The following is a 9,619-nucleotide window of genomic DNA, read 5'->3' as shown; positions in this document are numbered from 1 at the left end:
CGGACACAATATCGCGCCTAGACCATTCTTCGAATCCATTAAAACAAAAGGCAATTAAGATACCATGAACTGTTGAAACAAAATGAATACACGTTCAGTGGTAGCTTGAGGAGAAAGCAATAGTGTGTTTAGCGCGTCGTGGATGCTTTCAGTTACGCGTAGATGTTAGTAACCAACAAACTACGGAGATGCGAACAAACGTAAATATTCTAAACAAAATAATAGAGGGTTTGTTGTTTAAACTATCTGTACAAATGTGGGGAGACATGATTGAATGTCGACGAGCCACATACACGCAATCTAGTTCGTGTGCTCGTGCATTGACCTCAGACACTGTCACATTATCGTCTGCTGAGAAAGTGGTGATTCAATAACAAAGCAGCTAGAACTAGTTACGTTGATGTCACTGCTTAGAAACCTGATCTAAGCGGCTGAGGACGTACGCAAGTGCTTCAAGCAGTCTTGTTTATTAATCATTCACTTTTTTCAGGGTTTCATTTTAATTTCTTCATTTTTTTTTTTGTAATTTCCGAAAAAAACAATAATAAGATTTATATATAAGGTAGTAATTCTATTATAAATCGTCGTCACGTGACGCATATATTATAATAGTGTTGTCATTTCATTCTATACTGACAGTTGTTGTACTACTAGTCATTGTATATTATGGGTTCGTACCCCAGACCATTCGTCCCGGTGTTATCGCTATCGCTATCGTGTGGCGATAGCGATAACACCGGGACGAATGGTCTGGGGTAATGGGTTCGGGGCACAGAGAATGAAAATAAAATTGGAGTCCAACATGTCAAGTTCAAAAATATCGAAATTTCCATCGTATGTCTAAAAGCATTTCTTCACATCCCTAATTGTATGAGAATCTCAACAAATTTGACATTTCAGTAGTCACGTGATTCCCCGAGATACAATTGGGATTGTTTTTCCGAAAGCATCATCTGATTTTCTTTCGATTGATGGAACGGATAGCGTGTACCAGAAAGGAAAATACCACGAGTGTGTGTGTCATCAACCAAACTAATGAGATTTGGTTAGGGAATCCAGTGTGCAAACTGAATGACTCTGCAATATCATTCCAAGTTATGTATGTTTTATCTTTTAAATGAAGACGACCAAAAATATAAACTATGTAATTTTTATTTTCAGCAATCTAATACAGTGTGACGAAGAAAGTGAAAGCCTGTTACGTAACCAATAGAGCCGACCAATAAATAACACGTAACCAATAGAGCGTTATAACAGGATACCCTTACTGCCAGTGATCAATCATTTATGTTAAGGTTTTATCGGTTCAATACAGTACCGATAGTATGTTGAGGGATTGCACTCACCAAAGCGTATAGATGATAAATCAGTCACTCCAACAGAGAACAATAACACTATGTAAATTTGGACTCTTCGTTTCATTCCGTCTCTGTCCAGTTTAGAGCATAAATCCTCAGCAGGGGAACAGGGCATAATCGTTAAATTGAAAATTGAATTAGTGGTGTACACTCTGTAATCTTAGCATGCTCGTTTCGATGGCGAACAACCGTACATCGTATACACCCATGTGGATAATTTGAACTTTAACTCATTAAATATAAAACCTTGACCGTCGCTATCCTTCAAGCGCGACTTGCGTGGTTTTAGGTTCATTGGGAACAGAAGTTCAGCCTTATCGAGCAAGCTCATAAACAACTGTTGCTACTTTATGAATCCCTGGCTTCGAATAAAGGTAACTGGGATAATGTTAGTTTATTAACAGTTCTTTTCAGAAATTCCAACGACGGTAGTTGAATATTTAGTCAAATCACAGATTGAGTACATAAATAAAATATATATATTTTCACTGGTTAAACCTTGTGCATGTCGTGTACTGTTCAGCGGCGGATTTAGTTGAGGCGCAAGGGCACGCGCCTTTCTATATCCGCAATTACTCTATATGGGTAAACAACAAATCGATTGATTTTTATTTCGAAAAATAATCTCGAACTCACAAATAGTTTACTTGATATTTTGAGTAAACTGTTGGTGAGTAAAATAAACATACACCTTGTCTAGTGTTTAAAGATAAATATCTCGACCAGTTTTACATACAGTGGTGAAAGCGATCAAGGCAATCGATTCAAAGGACGCTCTGACTTTGTATTGTTTATTCAGACACATAAAGTACAGACCCATGAATTACTAGTACCTAAATCCAGTCATGTGATTAGTTTAAATGATGGATCACTAAAACAATTTGACCCGGTTGGCCCATTAATTCAAGCTTTCAGAATGCATTGTTCACTAGTCACAAACATCATTCTTGATGAATTGATTGATTGACTGAATGACTGAGCCTGAGAAGTTTACAAGAAGTCGCATTATATATCTTTTTGAGTTTATTTTGTACATTTTTTACTGACGTACATACTATTGTACGCCCTTAACCACTTGTGGTTGATTGATTGACGATCGGATTGAGTGGCATCTTTCACCGTCGACTCCAGCCCTGTTTGTCGGGATTGAAGCCGTCTTCGGAGGGCGCCACTCACGCCACCATTTCACACTACATTTTGAAATGACATTTAAAGGGGCGGTGGTCGTCACGATTGTTCGAATTTCATGCCAACAAACAATATATTTTACACACATTGTGTACGTCTTTATAAGTCCCATATCAAACAGGAAGCGGCGCGACGACCACCAGCAACGGGGCACTGGGCAGAAAATAAAATCGCCAGTTTGAGAGGCGCCCTCTTTCGGCCTTTTTCTCGTGAATTTATGTGCCGATTCACACTATATTGTGGGTAGTGTGTCATAGTTTCCTGCGGTCTCCCATCACGTGACTGACTCTTAGTTTTCACATCGCATTCTATGTGACAATAGCCTTGTGTAGGAATACTTTGCCCATTAACTTGTGTCTGAAACAATATTTCGGTTACATTTGGTCACCTTAATATGGATATATTTAAATAAAAAAAAAATGCAAAATCACAGGTATGATAAAGGAGTGGATATTATACTGGAAGTATGTCCGAATCAATGCACTCATGGACGCAAAGTAACAGTGTTTCAAGTTGAATGTAGAAAAGCGAGGTGGAAGTCATCATTTCGAATAATGACGCGAGGTTGACAAGTGTTTACGATATTGACTCAATGCATGCAGGGAATATAGATCACAAATCATGTTATCTGGTAAGTTCTGCCGAGGTGCCATTTCAATTCGATTTTTATAATAGTATAGACAACTTTCTCGGAAGTCGAAGATGCAGCGTTTCGCATGCGCGCGCATGTCGTTTTGGGGTGTAACGTAAACTTGCACGCATATTGTGCTTCTGGGTGTACTAATCGACGTCACAAAAATAAAATTCCCGTCTACCGATTATCAGCAAACTGACATGTTTGTATTTTCAACTATGACAAAGTAGGAGTATTTTTGCACCCCAGCCTCGCTACTTCCGGTAAAGTGGCTCAGCTCAGTGGCTGATCACAGCATGGATCACAGGGAGCCCAGGAACTATAATCATCTGGAGGTGTGGCCTATTCAGAATGCGTCAACAACCAATCATAATACTGGTTACGAACCACACCGAGTTTACGACTCGGTTAGCCTCGCTCAACTGGTTTGTAACCATTCTTGTGATTGGTTCTTGACTAATTCTGAACAGGCCACGCCTGTGCCGAGCGTTCGGGCCAACCGATAATTATTCATAAATGGAGTCAATTTGTGTAGTTTTCTTGATTTAATCTGCAGATTTCGGTAAAATATAGGTAGGCATTTGGCGAAATTTGAAAGAGCAACTAATATTCTTCAACCTGGTATTTTTATAGATTTTATTTTTCATTGTGTTCTTCTGTTTTTCCAGTTTAAAAATATGAGCTCGCTGAAGCCTTCATCCATTGCCTATTTCTTAAACAAGATACCAGCTGATACCCCCCCCCCCCCCGCGCTCATAGGGACTGTGTGCAGTTGATTATAGTTCCTGGGCTCCCTGTGAGCTGATTGGCAAGAACCGTCGTTCGCACCTGTGCACGTGCGGCCAAGCGACGCATTGACGCTGCGGGTCAGCGTCTTCTACACGTATGTGCTAGGACAGCGCTTCCTGTGGCGACACAACGCCAAGCGACGATAACAATTCGCTGGTTCCCGGCGTCCTTTGCGAATGGTAGGTAGTTACCGGCCTCTTGTGGCTTGGTACGCCATGACACTTGAGGCGGGAACCAGCCAACGATAACAACTCATGCTAAACACGCAAAGGCTCATGGGTAGACGCTTGTTTGTAGACAACGACACGCTATGGCCGTTTGCCACATGCGCTGGTGACGACTCCTCCCGCTTTAAGATTTATAGACGACTTTCCAGGAAGTCGAAGATACGGCATTTCGCATGCGCGCACATGCCGTTTTGCACGCGTGATATTGTACTTTTGTGTGTATCAATCGACGTCACAAAAATAAAATTCACTTTTATCGACTATCAGCAAACTGACATGTTTGTTTTTTAAGCCATGACAAAGCAGGAGTATTTTTGCACCACAGTCTCGCTAAAATTACACGATAAAAATGAATAAGTCTGTTATTGAGGGCGCTTAACACCGTGTTCACATCGTTTATTCACAACATTCGAAGCGGTGCGGGATCTGATCCATCCTATCACAGTCTCCAACACCCGAGGACTGTGATCCTATAAACGACTGTGTTACACGTACGTTTCTTGTTGACACACGTTCTCGAACGCCGTTGTCTGGCAGACGCCGGTGTGACACCGACCGCCTTATTTATACCAGTGAAAACAAGTGTTCCACGTTGCACACACCACTGTAGGCTCATTCCAGTTTTTGTTCACACCCCCTACGGATGGTTTAAATCGGAGGGGTCATATTTCTACAAAAAAGTATAGATGGTTTAATTCCGAGAGGTGTCATATTTTTAATTACATTTTTTTCTACATACCCATCCGTATACGTCAAATCAAATTTCCAGAGGGTGTTAGTTATAGGGTGTCATAACCTTAATATCCATCCGTCGGGGGGGGGACAAAAACTGGAATAATCCGTACTATCAATTTCTATGGGTTCTGCGCGAGATGCTGTGGAACGCCGGAGAAAATAGGCAAATCCGAGAAAACAACACAAACTCAACTTTGAAGTAATCCTGAACAACCAAATTTATATATACACTCATTTTCATAAAGTGAACATAATTTACTACGAAGGTACTCGTGCACTTGGAAAGTTTGTACAGGTTTGGTATCCATGTGAAGGTCCCATACTTTAACTGACAAATAATCCCGCGATATCATGTAACGACCGCTATGACTAAACCTAACATCGGATATTGAGGAAATTATCTCGGAGAAAAAAGAACGATTACTAGGGTCTTCTGGTTTTTCAAATATTTTGGCGTGTTGATCACATAATGCTTGTGCTCGTATATCGCATAGCCTAATTGTGCCTTTACTACTGCTATTAAACAAATGTACTACATTCTTTAGAGTGTACCTCTGCTGCTGTGATAACTTCTGTTAATTCTTCCATATTGGCTGGCTTAATATCAACAATTTTAAAGCTTTGGTCTGTAATTCCTAAAGACCATAAATTAATCCTAAGATCATCAGCAGATATATACGTTTCCCCATCACTATTTACAGATATTGAATTGATATGATAAGTATGAGCATTAGCAAATATTCTTCTAGGACTGGCCTCGACCATTAATTCCATGGGTTTAACTGCAGGGACCAACAAATTAGTCAGCCCCGAGTGAGTCTCGATTACATCCATCCTCGTCTCGTAAATTGAAACCTTCCCACTGCTTGTCACGTTCCGACACTTTCCATAATTTAATCGTTTTATCGTTTGTTGATAACAAAAAATGTGCATTATTCTGTCTTTGTAGCCATTTAATCTTATTAATTTTTTCTTCTATTTCTAAACTTTTTAAGTAGTCAAATACAGGTTCATGGCTCTGGAAGGTGCTGTATACATTATATTCCCCACGACGAGGACCAGAATTTGTTGTTGCCTGATCGCGCTGGAAAATGACAACACGTCCACCCTTATCTCCAGTTGCTAGTAATTCTCCATCATGGTTAAACTCAACAGTTGATATAATATCCGCTTCTGTTTATATATGTTGCACACGCAGGGATAATCTTGTTACACTATTCAGGGAAGTCTCAACAACCATCCCAACGTACCGTTTTCTGGGAGCGTTCGGCCTTTGTTTTCAACGTGATGGTTGCCAGGCGGTGAAAATGCCCGGATGTCCGCTCCCGAGAATAAGAAACTTATGAGCAATAAAAAACTCGTATTTTCAGTAAAATTGTGCCAAAATGCTTTCCGATAGCATACATGTTAGTTCTAAATTGACTGATTCTATCGTTACGAGCTGAAAAAATAATCGGAAAAATGATGTAAAAGTATTTTTTGAGACACGTTTTCGATCGGACTCTAGCTAAATGTTGAAAGTAAGCCCAGGTTTTCTCTTTACCATGATCATAGCAAGTTGCGATATTCATGGAGAATGCAGAGGCACGTTTAAATTTCACTCTAGTACTATTGCTCAAAATTGCTCAAAATGTTTTCGGTGACTTTTATCAGTGACAAGTTACCTAATTAGTATGCATTTCGAGAAACCACAGTGTGTGTGCATGCGCAGTTTGAAATAGAACAGTTTTGAACGCAATAAAATCACGCGTAGAACTCAGGCTCCAGCAAGAAATTGTGGCGTCAAACTGGTTGTCGGTTGAATTGTTTTGCAATAGACATAATTTTGGAGCCTGTATTTGTCTATGAAATGTTTCTAAGTTTTGTTGAGGATTATTCTGTAAAGAAATTGCTGAAATTATTTCATCTGTTTGTAAATGGGACGTTGTTGCTTTGACGATGGGCTACGGACGACAGACGTCGAAACGTTCCATTCAGATCGGATGGCGCCCTCTCGTGCCAATCCCTCCCTGGTAAAAACGTTCCATCGGAGCACTGGCGTCTCCTGGGGGCGTCCTTGGAACATTGGCAAAGGAGTTCGAATATTAGAACACGTTCCCATTCCAGTAATTCAGACCAAATGACCACACACGGGGTTTTGAACATTTATCCTTTGTTTATTCTGCCAGAGTTTGACCATCTGGAAAACCTACACACTTTGAATGAAATGTGGAATGACATAAAATACACGGGAAAGCGTGCAGTTAAAAAAAAGGCTTCGGAGGTGAGGAAACTCGTCAACTTTGATCATGTGACTAAACTTCGAAGTAATCATGTTACGAGGCTAAGTGACAATATCGATGACGATGACGATAACGATAGTATCTCGACAATAGCCGGGGAAACGGAGACGTCGGTTACATCTTTGCTCAAATCATCTAAATTTGAAGAAGACTTAGAAGAGCTAGTCCGAAAAAAGAAAAATTGGCGACATCTTGAGAAGAAGCCTCCTGAGGTTCCGAAAAAAGGTAAGTTAGTACATGTATATGTAAAACGAGAGTTAAATCATTGTACAAAAAACAAAAACAAAAAAACACTGACTTGCTCCGTATAACGGTAGCTATTGTTCAAGTAGTAAATTGTAAATAGTATATCGTCGAAATGTTGCGAGCACACCATCGTGTCTCCACCGGACTTCACGGTTCTGGTGAGTCGATATCAGAATGTGTCAACATAACAAAAATGAAAATTCCTTTACCGTGACGATGTAGCACGAAATTTAAAATAAATATATTCGACTAAAATTTGACGTTGAAGCAAAACAGTTCTCAAAACAACCTGACTATTTGCCGCCTGACGAAGGGTTAAAACCTGAAACGTTCTTGTTGTTCATGTCTGTACGCCCGTTCCCAATGTACACACTATTTGACAAAAATGCTCGTTTTCCAGTACGTACATCATCTTTGACGGCAATGTTCTGTTCTCTGCACCCAGTCTATAGATTCTTTGACAGGGGCGACTTCATATTTGTCTGTTGTATTTACAGCATGGATGGAAGTAGAAGATAAGAACGGTGCCGGGGCTGCTGGAATTGACTGGTTTGAAAAATTAACTGAACGACGGTTTTATAACAGAAACCGTCCTACGAAATCCGGTAAATTTTTGTCCAGCATCAATGGTTACATTTGAATAACTACGCCACAATATTTTCTATAAATCGCGCCCTCTGGCGATAGAAACGATTTCGGTGAAGGAGCTAAAGAAGGAAGTTCTTCATATTCACTCATCAGTGGCAGTGGCACAGGGGGGAGTCGCCTCCCGGGAAAATGTTGGAGGGCGTCGCCCCAAATTAATCTGAAACCCTTTGTGTTGTGTTATATATGTCAGCAAAATTTGCCCCTTAAAATGCAGGAAATAGCGTTTCAGAGGGTCTAGATTTCACACCCTCCTAGTAAGGTCGCGACTTCGGCGCGAGGGATGGTGAGCAGATCCCCCCATGCAACATTTCGTGCCGCAGCCTTTGTCTATGGACAACTTTCTCAAAAGTAGAGAGACTGAGGTGCAGAAATACACCTGCTTTGTCATGACGAAAAATACAAACATGTCAGTTTGCTGATAGTCGATAAAAGAGAATTTTATTTTTGTGACGTCGATTGGTACACCAATAAGCACAACAATACGCGTACGTATCCTCAAGTTCGATTTCCGGGAAAATGATCTATAAATAAAATAAAACGATTTGCCGTGTTGTAAATAATGAATGACTACACAATCAAACAAGGTTGTTGATGTAGTTGTCACCTTGTCAACAAAAGCGTTTTGTCGCTAGAGGGCGCGTGTATTAAGAAAGGTGTATTGTTTACATAATAATAATGGACATGAAGATTCCTGTTACAAACCTTACATGATGACACACACACATATCAAAACCAATCTAAAATCAGTCATATTATTATTATTCTATTACAGATGTTCATATGGAAGAATTGAGTGAAAATAACGACCACGATACAGACATTATCAGCACTCGTATATCCTATCAACCTAGTGACGACATCAACGATTCCTTTCTCAATGAATGTTTTCTTAATTTACAACTTTAATTACCGCGTCCAACATATTTTTTTTCTCAACATTTTGTAAATAAGTCGTATTGTGAAATAAACTCATAATACATGTACATAGTCGACGCTGACATTCAACCTTCATTTTCAAGTTATCGGCCGTTATTAGCAGCAGATCGCATTTTATTTGTTAGGGTTTCTGTATCCTCGGGTGGGCGGACATCCGGGCAATTTCTACCGCCTGGCAACCCTCGCGGTAAAAACAAAGACCAAAAACTCGCAGAAAACGGTACTTTGCGATGGTTGATGAGAGTCCCCTGATCAGTGTAACAAGATTAGCCCTACGTGTGTAACATATATGAATTTGGTTGTTCAGGATTACTTCAAAGTTGAGTTTGTGTTGTTTTCTCGAGTTTTCACCGGCTCCACCGGCGTTCCACAGCAGCGCGCACAAAGCCCATAGAAATACGTGGTACAGTGGTGCGCGTCTTAGCAACGTAGAACGTCCGTGACGTAGCTCCGCCCCCGAGGATATTTACATATAACGTGATATATACTACATATAAAATGCAACAATTCTGGTATTTGCAAGATCAGAATCGGATCAAGTATTCTTTTGTGAGTGAGTTTCCGCATCTTCAGGGA

At 40.3% G+C, this 9,619-nt stretch overlaps 1 pseudogene; it reads right to left on the bottom strand.

Annotated features, from left to right (window-relative positions):
* Positions 1-5,119: 5,119 nt before the first annotated feature.
* Positions 5,120-6,108, bottom strand: LOC100367697 (serine/threonine-protein phosphatase 2A 55 kDa regulatory subunit B beta isoform pseudogene; annotated as a pseudogene).
* Between the last annotated feature and the right edge of the window lie 3,511 nt (positions 6,109-9,619).

This window comes from Saccoglossus kowalevskii, chromosome 22 (genome assembly GCF_978046115.1).
Source record: "Saccoglossus kowalevskii chromosome 22, keSacKowa6.1, whole genome shotgun sequence".
Taxonomy (NCBI): domain Eukaryota; kingdom Metazoa; phylum Hemichordata; class Enteropneusta; family Harrimaniidae; genus Saccoglossus; species Saccoglossus kowalevskii.
Note: the sequence above shows the minus strand (reverse complement) of the source record. Positions and strands in the feature narration are given on the sequence as shown.